The 22,238-nt window shown below is 35.4% G+C and overlaps 1 long non-coding RNA gene across 1 annotated transcript; it reads left to right on the top strand.

Annotated features, from left to right (window-relative positions):
• The first annotated feature begins 1,817 nt into the window (after window positions 1-1,817).
• On the top strand, window positions 1,818-21,435 carry LOC146761059 (uncharacterized). The gene is made up of 4 exons (XR_014945342.1): window positions 1,818-1,898; window positions 2,690-2,765; window positions 19,303-19,391; window positions 21,170-21,435. It is a non-coding gene; the product is annotated as an uncharacterized LOC146761059 (long non-coding RNA).
• The last annotated feature ends 803 nt before the right edge of the window (window positions 21,436-22,238 follow it).

The raw sequence follows: 22,238 nt of genomic DNA, 5'->3' as shown, positions 1-22,238 counted from the left end.
GAAACTCCATAGTGATATAAGAGCCATTCCCAGATGTATCATTTTTAAAAAATACTTCAGACATCCCTTGCATGGGAGCTGCAGATCCATTAGAAGTTGGGACACTGGGCAAGTGGTACTTGGGCTGCTACTGTCAATTTTTGCAAAGCTGATAGTTTAGCATCCCCTTTTCCTGAATAATTTATTCTGGTTTCCCTATGTCTGCGAGGAATGAAGGAGGTAGAACTATTTCCACGCCTGATCTGAAATATGTTCAAAAGAAAAGTTTGTACTGAAATTTAACTAAAAGCTGATTGAAAATAGTGGGATCAGCACCTATTAGGGAACTCAGGCTGATTTCTATTGTAGAAATCCCCGAATCTTGCTAGTTCAATAGGAACATTTTTTCTACAAGCTGGGATTTGTTCCTTTTTACTAAGAATAATTCCAAACAACATAAAATGCCACATTCCTTAGAATAAATTTAATAAAAAATATTTTGATGTCCATGGAAAACATATCACTGATGTAAAACTTTATTTCTACTTAAGAAGCAGCATTTATACAAATGTATGAATTAATTATTCAGATTCTGAGTGAAAAGCTAACAAGAGAGGCTTTGAAAAAGAATATCTTAGAATGGTCAATCAAAAATATTTCCACAGCAATCATTCTGTTATAAATCTTTTTCACTAATTTTCTATCAAGAAATGTGAAGTTTTCTACTCCAGCTGTTTCTTACAGCTAAAGAATAATTTCAGCTGTTCAGTTAACACCATTTAAAGCCCCAGGAAGATTTCACTTGTCCCCAGTGTTAAGAACTTTTACCTAAGTCTGATAAAGAACACTTTGCATTTGTCTCAAATTGGATATGCAATTGGATACACAGGCCTAATAGCAACATATTCTCTTTATTTACATGCATTTCATTAACATGCATATATACACATTTGGAAAGTGTGTAACATGATTTTACTGTCAGTTCTACCTCAGAACTGTGAAACCACAAATTTCTATTAAAGAAACCCTGTGCTTATTTCAGAAAACAGCAAGCACAAAAAAGTATGCGTGCTTATGTATATGAGCATTGCTGAGTGTAAGAATGAAATCCACAACAACTTCCTGCCAGGCAGTACTCTCATCCTGTTCCATAGCTAAGGACAGATCAAATTCCTTCTTGCTCCAGTTTAGTCAGTTTTGCAATTCCAGGTCTCCAGCAGTCCAAGCTCACCTGGAAATTATAGGGCTCATCTCCAGGTCTTGAACCTTCTTGGGGTTGAGGTAGACAGCAATCCAGTGCTGCCTCTCAGCAAGTGCCCTAGCTACTCAGCTGCAGCTAACAAAATATTCTGGCCAACATTTTTGACCCTCCTTCCGGAAAAACCTGTGGTTCTGTTTTCTAAACTTAAGTGGCTGTCAAATGAAGTAGTTAAAATGTCACTGCAGTGTTTTTGTTTGCTACAGTAATCGGTATAGCTCAGTGGTAGTGCAACAATTCGGATCTCTAGATTCAAGTATTCAGATTTTGTGAAGCCTGATCTTCTCTGGGGTTTCCCTTTGGACTTTGGGTTTTGTCTACTGGCTGGCAGCAAGAGGCAAGACGGAGCCTGTACCATTTCCAGTCCCTACAAGCGCAGGGGCTACCTTTGATTCCTGATGTGGGTCTACTGCCGCCATTGTGTATTTTACGATAAACTGTTTACATAGCAGCCTTTTGTTACAGGTTTTAAATCTTCTCAGGCTGCCAGTTTGAGGCTGAGGCTGCCAGCTGGCAGACAGAGAGGTGCTTGTGCTCCAACTGTTGGAGGTAATTAACAGCCTGAACTGTCAGAAGGTGACAGCCGGCAGAAAGTTCCTGCCCTGGGGTCACAGCTGGATTCCGGCAACTTGCTCCTTGATTTACCAGTAAAACTAATAATGTAAGTAATATCGGTATTAAATTTTAAAACAAGGGGGTCTGAGCCCAAGCTAAATTTTCTACCTCCAAATGAACTGGCAAAGAAAATTATCATTAATAATTTGAAGCAAATAAGAAAGATTAACTCACTTTCTTTGGGAGAAAAAATAACTGTCCACTAAAAATTGGGGGGACATAAATATTAGGACGATTGCAGACCATAATACTGTTCAGTTGACATTTACCTGAAATTTTAGAAAATTAAACTAAAATCTCGTATTAGTAACCTGGGCAATGATTATTGGCCACAAACTTTTAATTTAAGTACGATACTCAAAACGTCACATTAAATTTAAATTTGCAGCAAATAACTGTCTATGAATGGAAATGTAGAAAATGTTAATTTTGCTGAAATAAATGCTTATTTCTTTTTTAAAATATATTGGTAATTTATCAGACATTGAGGCATGTGTTTAACTTCAACGTTAATCAAGAGCATAAATACAATGGAGTCAACAAATCATAAAGTGTTCCTTTTTCTTTTTTAACTGGAAAATAAAATATTAATTCTTTCTTATTTCAGCCCTTGACATAAAAACTACGTACATGGACAGTAAAAGGTTGAAATGCAAACAATGTTAGCATTTGTATGTCTTTGTCTTTTGAAATGTAAGTATTTGATACTTTAGCACATGGTGAATGATACCTGTGATACAGTTAACGCTGCTTGGGATTAGAAACATTCTTTCTGTCTTGAGTTTCTCCTCATAACATTAAATATATGACTGTACCTTTGATGCTCTGGTTACTCAGAATAGATGGATGTTCTGCTCTATGTTTGTCCACAAAAGAATTCACAACTCTGGACCTACAGTACTCTTCAGCAAAGGTAGTTTGAAGAGTTCAAAAGTTTTGCTCTACATAATTTCTGACATTTTTCTAAAGGTCCAAAAGCCACAGAAATTACAGTTTGATAACATGTTTTCCTAAATTTCTTGACTTAATGAGCTCTTATCTGATGTGTCAGGGTTTTTCAGTTTTGAGGAACGGAGATGACAGAGCTCAAGAATATCATAACCATTCACTGCATTATAAAGATACTAAAACAAAGTTCTTAAGAAAGTAAGTCAAAACTAATTTATAATTTAAAAATGTGAGTTTTGAAAGTGATAAGATTTTATATATATATATGTTTCCAGTGGGTGGAAGGAAGGAGAACAGTTATATTCTTAACAATGTTTATTGGCCAAAGAGGTGTTCATTTTGTAGAAAATATCTCCTCACATTTTGACTAGCCTGATATGATGAAAGAACTTTTCATACCAGTGGGTCTTTTATCTTTATGATATCCTACAGCTATCTTCATCTGCCATAAGGTGGTGTAAATTGGCTTCAGGGAAGCTATCATGATTGATGTTTGCTGAACATTTGGCCAAGATGTTAATTTGTATTGAACTGTCTGTTACAGGAAATTAAAATTCTTGATCTCTATTTTGGATCTTACAGTGGTTTATCTTGTGTTCCCAGGAAGCTTTAAGATATTTTTCTGTATCCTTGAATGACAGCCAGCAAAGCAGCACGTTGATATTTTCTTACAGTACCTTCACACACACGTTTGACAACAGAGTTCCAATTGCACTGTCCCTTTTGACCTAAACACTGATGTGTAAATAATGATGGATTAGGCTTTTCCTGTTTATGAATTGCTTTGAAATGCAAGATAAGTACTACTAAAAATAAAATTTCCCGAAATAACAAGCTTTCAAGTAATAACTCTGTATGAAAAATATGTATACATTTCATAAACCACCAGAAATTCTAACACAGAGTGCACCTAGGAAATAGACAAAAAGAGAAGTATGGATTTACCTGGCTATTACACATCTGTTTTTGTTGCCTGTTGTACTCTGGCAGCTTGTGTCTTTCACCATACAGATGGGAAGATAGGACAGCTCCCTCTTGGTTGGGAAGTTCTCTTTCCAGCCTGAAGTCGGGCCTTCATTAGAATTCACGGTCCTGGAACTGGCTAGTTCAAGGTACATGCAGAAAATTTCTGGATGCATGCTGGAGTTTAAACAGATTCATATGTTCCATGAAAAACTATTGATTCTGAACACACAGGTTTCTCCAATGTGTGCTCTATACTTGTCTTTCTAACTTTCGGAAGGCAGGGGAACAAGGAAGGATTTTGCATTACACTGTTTTGGTGTGGATCAGTCCTCGGTTCTTAGGGTCATTGAAAGATCACTCTTGAAAGTTTTACTAGCATTTATAACCATGTTGTGTTTCAATATAATGTTTTTAAAGACCCGATTCCACACCCTTTTAACTTAATAAGAGATTTCTCATTGACAGCATCAGGAATGGGACATATCCCTTAGGGAATATAAACCAACCAAAAGAAAAATTCTTTTTAGGAAATGTTAGCTTATAAATAAGTTCTCAGCCAATGTAGTCATCCATTTTACAAAACTTCGAAAAAGTCTTTGGGGCAATTTTCCTTCCCTGCATTGCAACGCAGCCTGTGCAATACAGCTCAAGGTTAATAAATATGAGAGAAATGAAAGAAAGGTGAATGATTTGAAAATGAAAATCTTTTAAAAATCAAAAATTTAAAAAAAAAACCTCAGCTGAAATTATAGTTGGAATGTCTAAATTGTACGTAACTTTCATTCAGCAGAGGAACAAACTTCATAACTGTGAACGTAGCCTTCAGTCCACAAAGTCTTAACAAGGATACCTGGAGTAACCTGCTCATAGAATTAAGATCAGTACAGTACAAGAAGCCAATAAATGTAAAAAAGTAAAAGACTAAATAAGAGAATAGGCAGGATAGTCAAACTGAATCACTTTATTCAGACTAAGAACTGCTACAGAGCTGTAAAAAGAAAATAGAAAAAGAAAAAAAAAAGAAAAAGAAAAAGAAAAAAAAAAGGAAAAGAAATCTGTTTAAAAAATAATTTGAATAGACCAGTAATATCTGACTTCTAAATTTAATCTTCCAGTGTCTTCTGTGCTCCACACGCTCCCTTTATTTGTTTCCAGACCTCAGTTTCTAAGATGTACTAATTCAAATTTTTGTTTTTCAAAAATATTCTGTTTGACTCCCTGGCTGGAATCTGTTGTCCTTGAAAATAATGATGTTAGCAGTTAATTCTGTCACCAGTTTAATCTTTCTTGTCTGCCATCATCATCCACTTCCATTCCTGTTTTCCCTCCACTCTTATCCACCCTTTGCTGAAGAAAAGTCACATATCTATAGGCAGAAGGTGTTGCAAGATATAAATTTAGCCTGCAGAATATCAGCCCCTTGATATGACTTAGTAATACTGCATGCTGCAATCAAAATTCTACTTTTTTCAGCTCTGCCCCGGGGCTGGCAGAGCTGCCTGCAGAACTTGACTTCACATATGAGACTTCTCCAGTGCTTCTGAGCAGGTTGATCTCCTTGTAGCAGCTATATTTTGTAAGAATTCTCCATGGCATTGTCACATGAGACTCTAAAGTGGAAAAAGCTTTTCATAACTAAATATAACTCTTAAATGTACAGAATGATAGATACCTCCAGCTATGTGAAGAAAGGAGAAGTACAGTGTAGATCTGTGGTCATGGGAAAAGTTCCTGAAAGAGGAGGCAGAAGAAAGATGTAAGAGGAGTTACTCTTATTTTTAACAAAGAGGGTGAAAACAACAGAGAATGTGAAGATGTAAAGAAATGTTTGCAGCTTAAGAAAGTAAACTCTCACTCTGTTTCAGTTCTGAGCTTAGTGAATTTGTTTGGCCCTACTTTGAGGCTCAAAAATCACCTCACATATATGTGTTCTAGCACATATATACAAAAATAACAGTATGTGGGATTAAAAATTAGAAAGATGAAGACATGAGAGTATCAGGCCCAAGCACTGATCAAATAGATCATAAGAAATTATTCTCTAAATCTAAATTATTAGTAGAGGATTACACAATTATACAGCCTGGTAGTTAAAAGGGATGAAAAGTGAAGAAAAGTAAATTGTTCAGTACTCTTTTGGTTCCCGTCTCATGAAAGGCACTTACCTAAGACTGTATCAATTATGTGATTAGCATTAACAACATAGTAAAACCTCAACCTGCCCTGAATTTTAAAGGACCTCATGTAGGCTGTGCATGAATGAAATCCAGTGGATATTTAGGGAAGTGGCAAAGTAATCCTAGAATTATTACAAACCAGAGAAGAATCTGCACACATCACAGCTCTGGAGCTCTAAAAAAATACGAATGTTGTGCTTACTCTCAGAAGAGAGAGAAACAAGGAATCCTAGAAGAGCTAGTCTGACTTCAAAAGACTGAGAAATAAACAAGGCATCTATTTCTAAGCACTTAAAAGATTAACCAGTGGTAAGTAATGGCCAAAAATAATGTAACTAGAATAAATATATCAAGCAAGTGAATTCTCGCTAGACAGGAAGCAAGTCTCAGAAGTAGAGAAAGAGTAGTATATGTGCTGTGTATTTTTTTTTTTTTCATTAAAATAGTCAATACTGTTTTGCACACATGAGAACCTGATCGGAAAGAAAATTAAAGAAAAATAACTCTTTTGTTCAACAGTAGTGCAAAGAGAGTGCAGAAGAAGTTAGAAAACAGTGTGCTGAAATGCTAGGGTATCCACTGGGATTCTGATGAACATGATACTACTTGACTCTAGTACTATGTATCTATTTCATTAATGACTTAGGTGCTACAAAAGGAAGTAAGTTTATTAAATTCTTATGTGATATGAAGCTGTGAAGAGTGCAAGCATTTTGAAGGACATGGTTAGAATTTAAAATAAGAATACAAACGAAAGAAATAGGCTATAATAAATAGAGTGTAATTCTACTTAGTGAATCCGCTTCTCAAATACTCGATGAGAAATGACTACTTAGACAGTAGTTCTATAGAAAAGGATCTGGACTTATCAAGAGTCAAAACAGTGAAACAATTTCAATAAAGCAATTATAATGATGAAAAGTACAGCTACGAGAGTTATGTGTTGAACACACAATTTTGCAATTGCCCTTTCAAGGACAAGGTCCAGCATAAAAGAAGCAAATGATCAGTGATTAATAAAATGTGAATTTCAAGGAACAAATATTATATACTGTTGTACAGAGAAAAAAATTTTAGAGACATGCTGCTATATGAAAGGTCTCTGTAAAGATATATTATTCTTCATGCCTATTTATAGGAAGTAAAATAAGTAATGAAGTCAATTTACAGCAAGGCTTTTTTGTTGAAATTTTATACCTATTCCCCCTCTGCAAGAGTAGATAATGGAACAGATTACATGAGAAGGTTGTAGGATTTCCATTTCTGGAGTTTTTAGAGAATAGGCCAGGCTAACTTCTTTCAGCAGTGTTTTAGTTATAGTTTATTTTTAGGAATAGTTTGATGGCCAGACTTTGTGGCCTCTGAGGTTTTCTCCCAGCTTCACTTTTTATGAAAATGTGTCCATACTCTGAAGAGCTGAATACATATAGTAAATACTTTTCTTCTGAAACGCACAATTTACCAACTGGATTTCAAATTAAAAGAAGCAGTAACAGGAATTCCTAATAGAACTGCAAGAACCATGTGAGAGCAAAATATGCACTGTCTTGTATTAGTAAAATACATTCTCATTCAAAGACACTGAACTCTGCACAGCATGAAAATGCCAGCCAGAACAAATTTGCAGGGACATATTTTGTAATCCCATTTCAGTCAGGAGGAAAACTCTCATGGATTTCAGAGGGACTAATACCTGGCGAGTCTCTTTTTAAGATCTCACATGACATAATATAAAATATGCCATATATGTATAGTTATTAAACTGATACAAGTAAATTTAATCATTCTGCATTAATACCTTGTCAAACTGTCATTTGAGACAATTCAGTACAGCCAGTTTAAATGAACTGGCTACTACTAGACAAGTAAATCTATCTGCAAAAAAATATGAAGTCTGAAATCTGAATTCCCTATTGCCTGTTTCTTTGCAAAAGTGTATAAACGAGGAAATAGCACCAAAACCTATTAGTAATAGTTATTTCCTAATTGCAGTGGGAAGCATCCTGCATGTTCAAATAAATATTGTTAACTCTGACCTCTTGGTTTGCCAGGACTGATAAGGCAATTGTTTGACCTATATGAAGCGTATACAGTATGCATGGACTGAAAGCAGCAGGAAAACAGGAAACAATAAATCAGAAATTAGAGCACTGATTGTTGTAGCTAATTACATCAGAGTTCTGCTTAATTTCTCACTCTGTCATTCTAACCTGATTTTCTTGCCAACAGACTTTGCAAATTGCTGGTGTCCCGTACATACAGCAAATAATAATCTTTAGTTACTATGATTGACAAATGAATGAGAAGGAGAACACAGTTTATTATGGAAGAATGAACTGTGACATGCACCAGATACCTGCTCAGATGCTTTTTTAATTCACTTACTTAGATATGCTGCATGATACATTTTGCCAGGACTACAAGTTTTGGCATCAGAACAACAGAATATGTGGCATGGTTTGATAATACTGGACAAAGAAAGAAAAATTAGGCTATTAGCAAGGGAGAAAAAATTGCATAGATTGATTCTCACTGTAAGACAGATAAAGTGGTAACTAGAAAATTTAAATCAATTCTGAAAAAAATATGCCTAAATCAGGCAGATTAATCACCATGTTATTTAATCTTGATGTTATTGTCTTCATGTTGTGCACCAGATTAACTTGGTACCCTTATTATTCTCTCTTTTAGCATAACTCCACTTTCAAACTATACTATACAAAACCATGACACTTTGTCCTGTTTCATCACTGCCATCAACATGTTTAGTTGGCATAAATTAGCACTGTTTCCTTGAAGTCAGTGGAGCTGTACTGGACATTTTGCCATAGCTGGGAATGTTTGGTAGAACATAAACAGTTAACTCTTGAGGATCTAAATTCCACTTCCCAGTTTGATGATTTAGTCCTTGTGATCCAAGTAAAATTTATTAGTGCTGTTGTTAATACATTGCCTTTCTGTATGGTGTATGTTTTTCTTTATACCAGAAGGTTGTTGACATTGTTTTGAGAGGTCAGGCCACAATCTGACACTTACACGTAGCTGGTGATGCAGAGATTTCACTTTCCTCAATGTCTGTTAGAATCCCATCAGCACTAAGTCAGGGTTAGCAGAGCCAATCAAGCACACTGGAGTAACACTAGAAGAATAGATATTATATCATCACTGTCTTTACCAGGCTGCACCTTGTAGATGATATATTCTGAAACTGCCCATATGATTAAAAAAATACATCTGGAATGAAAAGAAAAAAAGAAAAAAAAAATCCCTTCATCCCAACATAATGTTTTACTTCAAATATTACAAAATACGCTCTCTATAACTGTACTCAGGACTTCTTATCCTTTTTCTTTTTTGTTGTTGTTGTTTTTTAATTGATTTCTTTTTCAGTGTGCAATTTTGTGAGGGCTAAGCCTGAAAAATCATCCTATAATCCACCTTGCTGAAGTTTTGGGTATTGCATTTCCAAAGGCCTTCCATTCTCTCCCCGGAGGGCAACCACATAACCTCAATGATCCACTGCAGTGAAAGCAGTCCATATTGATCTACAGTGCAGATCACGTTGTAGGACTCTGAGATTTCTCTTCTTCCCTGCTAAGAATCATATAAATCTCCTTTCTCCAAAATTTCCTGTATTACAGCAATAGTGGCAAGGCCTGTCATCTAATGCTGTCTTTAGGAGTCAATATCAGGATCATTATACATGAATTATTATGTACCACATTAAAACCATTCCATACACAGCTACAGATTTAAATATTCAAGTTGGTTTTGGAATTATGTTAAATTTTAATACTTTACAATCTCAAATCTTTATTCTTTTATGGTATAACACATTTGTTTTGAGTTTTCTGCATATTCTCTAATGTAATTAAGAGTTTGCTTTGATTATTTTGTTGAAACTACTTCATTTTCTTTGTCCTTCTGACTCACCTCCAGTTTTCCTATTGAGAGGCCAATGATCAGATAACTTAAACTGGAAACCAAATCCAATTTTTTTGTCAACTACAATGACAGAGAATATCTGTCATTGGGGGGGAAAAAAAAAAAAAAAAGAAAGAAAGAAAGATACAGTTTACCAGGCTTTAGGCATTGCTGGCAAGAGTTTTACTTTAGCTGTAATGATAAGGCAACTATCTACTTGCTGCAGGAAGATGGTTGCCTTATCACTACAGATAAAGCAGTAACATTACACCATACCACAGACTGTTTTTGTCTGATGCAGACCACATTAAAACAGTACATTTTGGGGGGAGCCCACTCAGAACACCAAGGTACCCACTAATCTTTCAGTAATGAAGCCCTGAGTCGGGTGACTATTATGGTTAGTCCTGTAACCTTAGGAGATACTGACAGTGTAGAAAAAGCTCTGTAAAAGTTCCAGTTACTTTTTGATTTCCTTCATGTTATCTCTTGGAATTCCTGGACTTGTTCTGGAGGCAGCCAGTTCATCCATCTCCATATAGAGGACAAGTGTATTCTTGTTTGTGGCATTGTTATCAAAGACCAAGGCAAGGATAAAACAAACAAACAAACCCTAATCCAAAGTATTTTAACTACAGCATTAGAACTAGTAAACCCACTGATTACTGCTACTTATGCATGGCAGATAATGGGACTATCCATGTATTTGGAGTGTATTCTTAAAACTACTTGGTAGAAGGAGGCTTTGATTTTGTGAATGGATAGGTCCACGATGCTCAGTACTGTTGTTTTCTGCATAAGCACAGTGCTATTTAATACTTTAACAACAAAGGAAGACATACAGTATTTTGATAAAATATAGAGCCTTCTGGTAATGAACTATTTACATAAAGTAGTCTAAGAGGGAAATATAATATGGCAGAAAAGCTTTTAAACTACACAGAAGTACAGACCTACCACACATATATAGTAATCTTTCCTTGAAATGAAATAATCCTGCAAAATACAGAATGGATCCACTTCCTTTTTTCCACAGAGAAAACTCCCTAGCAATAATTTCATTTTGAAAACTGATTTAGTAGTTTCTGAGACAAGTTTTTTACTCAAAAAAAAAAAAAAGAATAAAAGCTGAGTAATTCATGCTTCTGCTGTATTTTTCTCTTTTCTGTATCTTAACTCCCACCTGTTTGTCTACTACTATATATTTTGACCTTTAACACTAGCACACAACAGTCTGAAATCTGCCCCTCTGCTTCAGACTCTGTACAGAAGTCCTATGACTAGACCACCCTTTCACAGGTAAGAAAAGCCATTAAACCCTGTGAATTTTCACAGTGGATAAGCCTAGATTAATTTGATACAGCTGTTTGCATAACACTGTGCATGGGAACATTCAGTGTCCCTTAGCTGTTTCTCCTGCGGTGGTCCAGTCTTAGTACTCTCTGGACTCTAATCTAAAACATGTAAGAGTACCAGCTGGTGCAGGACTTTGTAGACAGCTTTTGTTATGCCGTTTGTGTCACTTTGATGTATTCTTTTGCTTTGCATATGAATACATGCAGAAGCAGGAAGAAGCTCCGAGGAGCCATGTGCTGGAATTAGGTCACAAAATTATTCCCTTCTTCCATTTTACACAAAAAAAAATCTTTTATTTTTTACTACACGAGCTAAGGAGAATGTCATTATCAAAAGAGTAAAAATTTAGGGGCAAATTTTCCCTCATTTGCACCTATGCAAACTCTGCTGAAGTCAACCAAGTTGAACAGATGTAAAAGAGGTCAGAATCTGTCCCCTCGATCTTTATTTGTATGTAGCACATTTAGGCTGGTTTATACCTTATTTTAAAGACATGTAAGCAGATGAACATCAACGCCTAAGTAAATGAATACTAAAATGGTGTGTGTGTCTATGCAAAACCTAAGTTATTGTATCAAGAGCTGGTCAAAATTTCATTTCATTATTACAGAGCATTTTACTTAATAAAAATACTGAGAAGAACAAAATTTACAGCTAATAGGTTAGAATGGGAAAAAACATAATCTTTCTAAAACTGATCAAGTAGCTAAAGTAGCCATGAGTGGAGTGTGAGCAGGAGCATGAGTGGGAGTTCTCTTTCATGGCATGAATAGGAGCTCTTACATGTCTAGCCCGTTGGAGGCACAATAATATGTTGGCAAGATCAAGAGATGCAACACTGTGGGTAGTAATACTTTTCTGAAAGGCAAGAGATTCAATAATTCAACATCTGATTATTCTCTCACTGCACTACAAATTAGCAGTTACCAGAATTAGGCTTGCTTTAAACATGTATGACTAAATGGAGCTCTGTATAATAGGATAGTCGCAATATCACAGAGCTTTATTTTTTGTACCAATAATCCATTGAAAATCCAGGACACATCTCGAAAATCACTTTATAAGTGAGATGAGAATCAGAAAATCAGGCCATGCTTGAAAACTGAAATTAGACATAAACTGAGGGGAGAAAAATATATATATTGAATTGTCTAAAGCTGGTCTTAGCATATCTGTTAGATGTGCACCTAAAAAGCTGCTTATACCCTTTGACAAAGTAATGTAGATATCTGTACTCATACTTGTCTCAGAACTGTTAATGAAGATGTAATACATATCAAAAAGATGCACTGTTTGAGCTAAGATTAACATCATCCAATACAAATATGAATGGTATAGATCAAAATAACTCAAAACCATGAACAGAACTATCTCAGATGTCACAAACTGAAGCCAGAAGACTGTCAGTGATAGTACTTACCACTGATTTTAAATGTAAAGCTAGCAGCACAGGAGTAGGTAGCATTTCAATCAGTTCAATTGATGAGGAAAGCTGCATTTATCTCTAGCTTGCTACACACTTCTTAATTCCTGAAATTAAATGTAGAAAGCTATCTACAAGCAATTGCAAGAGCCAAGCAGTCCAAATGGATTTAAGCCACTGACATCACAGATTTCTTTAGTCCTGTCTTTATGCCTTTCAGAGACAGCCTTTTTTCCATATTGTAGTAATAAATTAATTAGCTTCCTCACATATTCCAGAGTTTATTCTAACTCAATCTATAGTAAAGAAAAAGCAATCTTTTCTTCCTGATCTGAAATTATTCCCTGGAAAGATTTGTATTCCAAATTTATACCATTCCTTAAGTGAGATGCCTCATCCTGTCCTCAAGATAAGATTCCAGGCATTGCTCAGATACTTGGGTATAATTTATTGTAGCCAAACAAAAGTCAGATCTAAATCCTTTTGGACCATGATGCCACAAACTAGCAGTTCAAAGTTCAAAGAGGGAGGCCGACACGTGCAATTTGGTTATCACTGTTGGGATAACTGTAACCCTTGCTGTGCTTCTGGGTTCCTGAAGATTGTGAAATGCAAAAAAAAAAAAAAAAAAAAAAAAAAAAGGATTATTCTCCTCAACACTATTTTCATTACATAAATCACAGCAGTTGTAGTAAAATACATTCAGTGAATGATTTCCTGCCACTAAAGAAAAAAAATCCAAGATCTTGTTTCCTGATGACTACAAACTTCTCTTGACAAACCTCCAGTGCCAAATGTGGTTTCCATTTACTGTTTTGGGATTTATTTGTCTATGCCAAAGTTCAGGTGTGCCAGCTCTTTGTAATAAGCCATTTGGATGAAAGCTTGGCTAGCTCAAAGGATTCTGATGTATTTTATTGCTGCCTTTTAAGATTATTGTTCAGAAATACCAACTCTAATTTTGAAATCAATTAGCCATGCAGTCTGATGAGGTGTTGGCCCAGCTCAGGTTCACACCCGCTGTCCACAGATTATTGTTAAGTTGAGTCAGGTCCTTAGTGCTGCTCTGCATTGCAGGCATCTGGTGTACACATGTTTGATGTCCTCACAAAATGACGCTGATGGCTTAAATGGCAAGGCTCTAATGAAGAAAGCCTAGCAAGTTTGCTGCTGTTTGCCAGCAAAACATGACTTTTACAGGGCTGTGTAAAAGTCCTTTTCCCCCTTGTTTAACTCTTCCATGTCAGGAGAATGTAAATCTTCCCTAAGAGAGGAGATTCAGAAATGATTATGGGAATGAGACCTGAGGGTCCACTATTAGCATGCAAAATGAGAATCCCTCTGAGCTCTTGCACCTCCCCAACACCTGCATGGCACATACAATCCAATGCCCAAAAGTGTTTCTTCCAAGGGAAGGGCATCTGTTTACATCAGCCAATGACTCCCTGTAGGGTGAGGATGCCAGCCCCTTCAGCTGTGCAACACTGCTAATGGCGGAGCCAAAGACAGAGGCACTAAAACTCCTTTGGAAAGAGGGAAGTTAATAAAACCATCCAAAATGGTTTGCATTGGTTTTACCGTTACAAAATGTCTCATGTTGAGCCAAAAAATGAATGAGTTTACAAGGTTATTTTCCATTACCTCTTTATAGGCTATGAAGTTTTAACACAGGTCTTCCCGTGTATAAATAAAACCTGAGATATAAATAAAAGCTACAATAAATAAATAAGAAATCACCTCTGAATGTGTCCTTCAAAGTGTACAAGGGAGTTAAGTATTTAATCTCTTAAATTATGGCTCCTTTTTCCTTTTATTTTTTTAATTAAAAATATTTATATTTAATCAAATCTATCAGGATGAGCCACTGAGTATTAGCAAGATCAGCTATACCAGAGGAAGAGTAATAGCATGGGTTAGCAATGGGTTACTTGTATGCATAATAATGCTAGTCTATCTCAAATGATAGATGCTAAACTACCACTCTAATAATCTCAAAAGAATTTACAAGTATTGCATTGTGGATTCAGAGCCAGAGGCATTTATCAAACTCAACCTTCCATTCAACTCATCTGCAACATTTTGGAGAATGTTAAGCACATGCAGCCTGAAGTTGGTCCAACTTCCTTTATTTTTGAAAGCCAAAACTGTTTTAATTTTGCTTACATTAACTATAATGGTCATTGTAATTATTTAGAACCACCATCTGCTATGCTAAATAGAATAATAGAGATACATATTATTAATTAACCTAATTCAAACCTATTTGTTTTGAAAATGTAGTTTTTATTTGGGTGCAGAGATGAACATAGAAGTTCACAAAGCAAAAGATATTTGAATACTCTGCCTGACTGTTATCATGACCTGGATGTCCAAAATGAACTTTGCCTTCACATTATAAATCAGGATCATAATTAGAGAGTGGCTGCAATCTTAATTTTCTGGATATTTTTTCCTGTTTAAATGCTTCACCAGCCTCAAGTAGTTTTGTACTGATGTAGCATATAGTTTAGATCATCTGAACATTAGCAATATATAACTTTTAAAAACAGATTTCAATGTTCTCGCAAGAGGTAGATCTTTTGTAATTGTATTCCTACCATGGAAGGAGATAATATGTGAAGCAATGCATTCTTACATTCACTCTTGCACTTCACATTACACAGTGGGAAATAACTGAGCAAAGCATTATATGCATTTGCTTCACATTTTTTTATTATTTTTTTTTAATTTATCGGGTTACTCCTTCAAAGATCAGATTTTGTTCAAGGAAAACTTTCAGGTTTTGAAGAGACTAAGTATCATTCATCTGCTTCAATTTTGCCTCTTAAAAGGAAAATTCCTCTCTATAAAGCACAGACGATGCCATGTAGAACATCAGTATTAAACATAGAGGAATTAGGGTCCTTCCTTTCTCTCTATCCTCCTAAAAAGATTGCTAAAATATGTGTATGTGAGGAGAAAGAAATGGGGAAAGGGAAGAAAGCCTTAGGAAAGTAAGAGAAAGACCTTCACTGACACTTTAGGGGGACAGGGTGAAAAAATCACTCATAACTGATGGGAATTTTCCTTTACTTGACTCTCTGACAATTAAACCCAACAAATACAAATGGTCACAATCCTGGCAGTATAACAGCCAATCTGAGTCAGCCCTAAAGATTGCATAGTCCATACAATATTTATGCCATACCTTTAATCATCTCTATCAATCTTTTGTTCTGCTTAATAATTGTGATGGGATGAACAAACTCTGCACACCAGATTCCATTTTTAACATGGATTTGACATTCTGGAAAGCAGAGCCTGCAGATCAAAAGTTTGAGAAATCTTGCCTGCACACCAGCCAGATCTGGCATTGCTCTATATACTGCAAACAAACAGCCTTTCTTTAGTGTCCTGGAAGGTTGCTATTGTTAAATTGTATTAGGGAAGTTATATTATCTAAAGTCCCATAAAATTAGAGATTACTGAGAGGAAGAATGAAGTTCTGACAATTATTTATAAATTTGTTTTAGTTGGCGTCAAAAAGAAAGGTGTGCTAATGGAATCGATTGGGCTACTCTTGTGTCAACACTGGAGAGTTTAGTCAGTTTTTCCAGTTCCTGCTAGGTCTATCAAATATTGGCCCTTTAAATTAAGTTTATTAAGAGGCTTTAGTATTCTACTCAGCTCATATCCTACTCAATAACATTTAGTGAGTTCATGTTTCACTTAAATCCAGTTATTTTTCAGTTAGACAAACATGGGGTTCATATAATCGATGATGCCAACATAAATGGCAGACATGTTAATTGTCTTGTGATAACACTAATGCTAAAACAAATTGTTATGATACTGCCTTATAGATTTTAACCAATTACCAATTACTTGAGGGTAAATTTTGCTAAAAAATACAGAAAATCTGTTATACTTCCTTGAAATCATACTTTAAAAATTTGACAGCTGAAAACTATATTTTGTCTCCAACACATATCAGAAAGTTTATCACCTGAATAACTCTGTCATGAGTTATTTTTGGCTCATTATTGCTTGAAGCACATATCTATGAACTTTGATAATTCAAAAGTAATGTTTCTTATTTATTTCCACAGAAACTACAACAGATGAAAAGAGCAAAATAACACTATATGATATAGCAAATTCTCAGTGACAAAACACTATTCTTTGATATAGTCATCACTAATAACTATGCATTTTCACCAGCAAAGAAAAAGAGCCTGCATACCACACTTGTAGTTATCTGCACCAGTTGAGGTGGTCATGGCGCTGCTATGACAGAAAATATTGCCCATGCAGTCTATCTTTCATTGGCTCAAAGAGAAGGACATCAGAAGTTGCCAAATCTGAACATTGGCTGTAGTACAACAGTCCAGCCAAGATGTGCTCCACAGTCTCCAAACTGGTGTGGGGCCTGGTTCTCCTTTCCTATCCCAGAAGACAGTGCGCACCACTTTACCTGCTGAGGGCTGCATCTTAAACTTCTTCGATGGGGAATTTCACTTCATGGACTGGAAAGGTTCATCCTATACTGCTGCACCACAAACATGCACCTCTGGTATCGTGGTCCAGTATAATAAAATAGGAGGTATTACTTTTGGAGTAGCCTCATATAAAATGCACTGCACCTATACAGGTGTGCATTAATTTCACTGTAAGCATTTCAAAGTATTCCAGTGCATTTCAGTGGGAAAAACTGGAATTCATTTTATTAAAAGTTTTGTGTTTGGGTTTTTTTTGTTTGTTTGTTTGTTTGTTGGTTTTGTTTGTTTGTTTGTTTTATTGAAAACAATTCCTTTATAATGAGTAGTATGTTTCACACTAGAATTGTCATTAGGAAATACAGGTTCTGACAACCTTGCCTATGCCTATCTACTAGCTGTTAATATTTGAACAGAGATATGTTGTGGAGATGGAAGCCAGTCTTTCTAATGGTTCTCCCCATGCATAGTGCTAGATACAGTTTCTGAATTGTCTACAAGGTAAGCATAGGGGATAAGGTGACTAAGGTAACTCACTCTGTTGACTCTGCCAGTCTGTAAAACGTGTCTGACATTTGGGCTACATCTCAGAGGAATCCTACTAATGGTCAAAGAAATCTTCTTGTGTTGCATTTTATTTTCTTTCCTTGACAGTGTTCCTTGAATGTACTAACATCTGTCTGGCTTTTCTTTCTGTCTACATTCTTATTCATTCCCTACTTTAACTGGAAATGTCTCTGTCACTATTAACCAGCTTTGATTTCTCAGAAAGCCTCTTGTCACTTTCCAACAAGTATCTGTTTTGTAGGAAAAGCCACAATTTCAACATTGAAATAATCAATTTCACTGATTTGAGATTTTGTTGTTGTTTTTGCAACACCTAATGAACTGAACTACACGAATGCCACCAGTAAGCACTGTGAAGTCTTCATGAGGCATTCTTTTTACTGTCTTTCATAATGGCTGCTACCATTGGTGTTTTTGTTTTCCTAACTGATAACACAAGAGAGGATAGTAAAAAGTCTAATCTGCAAACTACAACTTATTTATTGGATTTCTGAACTGCCTTGCAAATTGTTAATATGATTTTTCCAAAATTCAAACAGAATTAAGCTAGTTTGTGCAGGTACTCAAGATCTGTGTGGCCTGAGAGGCGCATTACTTCTGTCTGAGCAGAAAAGGACAAATACCAGGCAGTAAGCATTACAAGGAGAAAAGCGTGTGAAAAATTAAAATGAGAATTTATTTATGACACATCCTATATAAGCTTGACCTTGTTCACGTTGTAACCGTTTCCAACCCCCCAATGGTGTCAACCTATACAAAGCTGAGCCTCATAAAAATAGAAAATGTGAAGGTTATGTGGCAATACACTGACAAGTTTTAATACCACCTCTTTCATAACAAATGGCCAACATAGGTGCAGAACTGCTGCTACTGGTGTGTGCTTATAAAAATGAGAGAAAAAAAAGGCTAAACCCTATAGGTATGGAACATAGGTCATGACACACACATTGAAAAGTCATGACCTTCAATATTAAGGCAACAATTCTGTCCTTAACTCTATGTTTGAAACAACAGCAACTAAAAATAGGAACACTGCATCACCATAATTGAGAAGTCCTTTAATTTTGTTGCTTTGCTCCATCCTTAATGTTACGCAAATGCTGTTTTGTTGTGCCTTTAATACAATAAAGGACTAATTCCTAAGAAATCAAGGATATAAGTCACATAAATGAAAACCTGTAAATTATGTCAGTAATCCATAACTCATACAACTGATTTGGAAACCAGAGCCTTATGGTTCAGAAAGAAGTAATTGCTTTATTAACTCCCATTTATCAGTATAAAATTGGCTAATTTAACTGACTGACTGATTTATATATTGATACTTTAATTTTAGCTCAACATCCTAATTTAATAAAGGGATCACATATGGATGTTTAAAAATATATTACTTTCTAGTTGGTTGATACTCTAAGCATGCCCTTATTAAGACAGATTATCTCCTTTCCCTTGTTCTTTTAAGAGAAGGACAAAACAAATTATATATCTCATTCATTCTTTCTGACAGAAAGGCCATGTTTCCATATAACCCCCTCTCTAGTAATATATTGAATGCATGGCTAACCACATCATTCATTCTCTTTTTAACATCCATGATGTCATAATCTTTTGCAGCAGGAGGGGTGTATTCCTGCCTGCAGACTTTGGGAAATCACCACAGGGAGTCAGACTACTGAAGCACAGTCAAGCAGTAAATCTACCAGGTATGCTTAAAAGAGAAGTTTGAAAGAAAACTATGGATATATACACCTCTGATTCTGAATTTCTCATAAGAACATTTTTGTGCATTTCTACCTGATCCTAAACTATATGTTAAGAACAGGAAATTCTCAGTAACTTCCTTTAAACTGTAAAACTGTGGGATGGATTGGGGAGAATGATATTTGCTTTAATTAAAAATGATGGTTATTGCCAAACATGATAATACACTCCTCAAGGGAGAGACACAAGTTATGATTTTAATGAGCATGCTTTTAGACGTTAATATTAAACCACTGACAGTTGCAACAATCAGAAGTCATAATCTATATAAATAAGATTATAGACCAGAAGCGATGTACATCCACAAATATATAATGCAAATGCTGAAAGTAAAAGCAGGAACATTCAGATTCTTTTTCTTTCAACATTAGCACTCCTGTGAAAGGTGGCATTACTAAGATGAAGCATTAGTAAGATTATGTGTAGAGCAAGGTAGATAATTCAGTGCCAGTTTACATTCTGAGCATTTCAGTTTTTTATCGATAATAATTAAGACAATTACATAGACAGCTGCAGATTTCACTATGAATACCAGGGCTGAAGAGTTAATTAATGTGGGATTTGATATAGAGTCAGCCAAATTTCAAAGAATAACAAGAAGTCTACTATCAAGTAACAGTTTGTATTAAATTATGGCTCAAAATGTACCATCCATAATTCATGTTAACATTCAACAGGCTTTTATTTTATTTTATTTTATTTTATTTTATTTTATTTTATTTTATTTTATTTTATTATTTTTCCCTCAGAATATCCCTTAAAAATGGCAGTGTTTGGTTAGGACATCAAAAGTTGTCTCTCAACCACTCATTCCAGAGATTTCAGCTTGAGATGCTTCCTAACTCCAAATCTGATCAGAAAATTTGTTTTCTGAAGCTGAGCCAGTTTCTAGAAGAAATCTTTTGATCGATTTTGATGCCTATGTTTTTAAATGCAAGCCAAAGTACATGATTTTGGTACTTAGAAATTATCAAAGTTCTGTTCTGCAGCACAGAATACCTACCCCAAACTTAATACATCACAGGACTGACCCAGGGTTTTTTTTCAGTTTCATGTGTCTGTTCCTTTTGGATCTTACTTCTGCTGAAGCTGGAGTTAGCCAGTCAGTTATATACAGAAATTAAGCTTTCAGTCTTTTTTGCTTCGTGACTACAGAGCCATCTGATCAGACTGAGAGAAAAACAGCATCTTAGAATACTAAAAGTAAAATTCTGTCTCCCGAGTTTAAAATCCATATGCACTCCATACCGCTCTTTGCATCTCCATAATAATAAAATCATATGATGTGGCTGAATTCATTATCTATTATATTACCTTACTCTTCCTCATTCACCCTCTCCATTTTATACAGAATTTATTCTTCTCAGCCATATGGTACACACACATTTCCCTTAACATATGCTGTACATCCTTGTTTGGTGAATGTGAAAAATAAATGTCTGATTAGAAACAGAAAGCCACTAATGAAACAAAGTGGTCATTATTCCTTACGAAATAATCACTGAAATGGATTTTCCTAGTACTCCTCTCAAAGGGGTATTTCCTCAGTAACCCTCGAATTATTGCTGAAATGGATTGGCAATTGAGAAAGCAGAAAAACATTCAAAAGACTTAACAGTCTAGAAAGACGTTGAAGTTTGGACTTTTGTTCTGAAGACAGCACATAATGCCTCAGATAAGTCTGTAGCTTACCAGAAATTGCCTTTCTTTCTCTTTGTAGCAACTTTTGCTGTCTTCAGATACAAATGCATGGGGAAGGTAGAGAGCAGTTCAACCAGAGGTAAATTTGCAACAGGACTGACTTCAGATGGTACCAAATGCTTGCAAGAAAAATAATACAGTTCTGTCTGATCACATCTCATCAGCAAATGTCTCACTTACATTCAAGTGTTCTGCAATTCAAAGCTGGTTCCGCAGTCTCACAGCATGATTGCACTTACGGTGCAATGGAGTCATCTTGTATTTATCAGGAGTGAACTACTGCCAGCAGCTGAAAGGTTTGTGGTTTTAGTGAGCATACTTCAATGTTGCCCATCGTGTATTCACTCTCAGGGTGGTGCACATTTTTCTCCCTTCCTTTGAAATAACTGTTTCAGGTCAAATCAAAAGACTTTGTGTCAAAGCTGATTTCTTGCATTATAATTTATAGTAAATACATTTTTAAAAACAAAGCACATTTACATTTAGAAAAACAAACAAACAAACATAATTTGAATGGAGACTATGAAATTTTTGTTTTTATTTAAGAATATTTTGTCAAAAAAGCACATTTTCTTAGGTTAAAAAAAAGGTAAAGAACCATCCTTGTAGGGTTTTATACAAAACAATCAAGTCTGTTAGCAGTAACATACTGGCAAATGCTAATTTTTTTCATGTTATTATTGGTTTAAGGCACATTTTTTTTCCTCTATTTATTTTAACAAACAAACAAACAACCTCTAGAAATTTACTTGACCCATGAAGATTTTCCAATTGTAATAAGTCATTTGGTTTCAACAGTGAGACACAGCATTCCTACAATTAGCAACAAACCTGTCAGGGTTCTTAAGAACATTTTTTTGACTGTACTGACTCAATACAGCTATAGCTTCGTGAAACTTGAGAACAACCTTTTTAAAATGAATTATAGCCATTGGCCCAATGAAACCATTGCTCTGTAAAGCAAAACACAGGCAGTTATTTTCACTTGCTTTACAGTGTCCCTCGACCTATTTTAAATAGTGAGATACTCTCTGGTCTTGCTGAATCCAGAATAGAAGGGAATCTGGGGAAAGAAATCTCCTTGGTGA

This window comes from Coturnix japonica, chromosome 4 (genome assembly GCF_054131305.1).
Source record: "Coturnix japonica strain WE chromosome 4, WE-NBRP24, whole genome shotgun sequence".
In the NCBI taxonomy this organism is placed as follows: domain Eukaryota; kingdom Metazoa; phylum Chordata; class Aves; order Galliformes; family Phasianidae; genus Coturnix; species Coturnix japonica.
The sequence above is the reverse complement of the archived record's forward strand: the minus strand, read 5'-3'. Positions and strand labels throughout refer to the sequence as shown.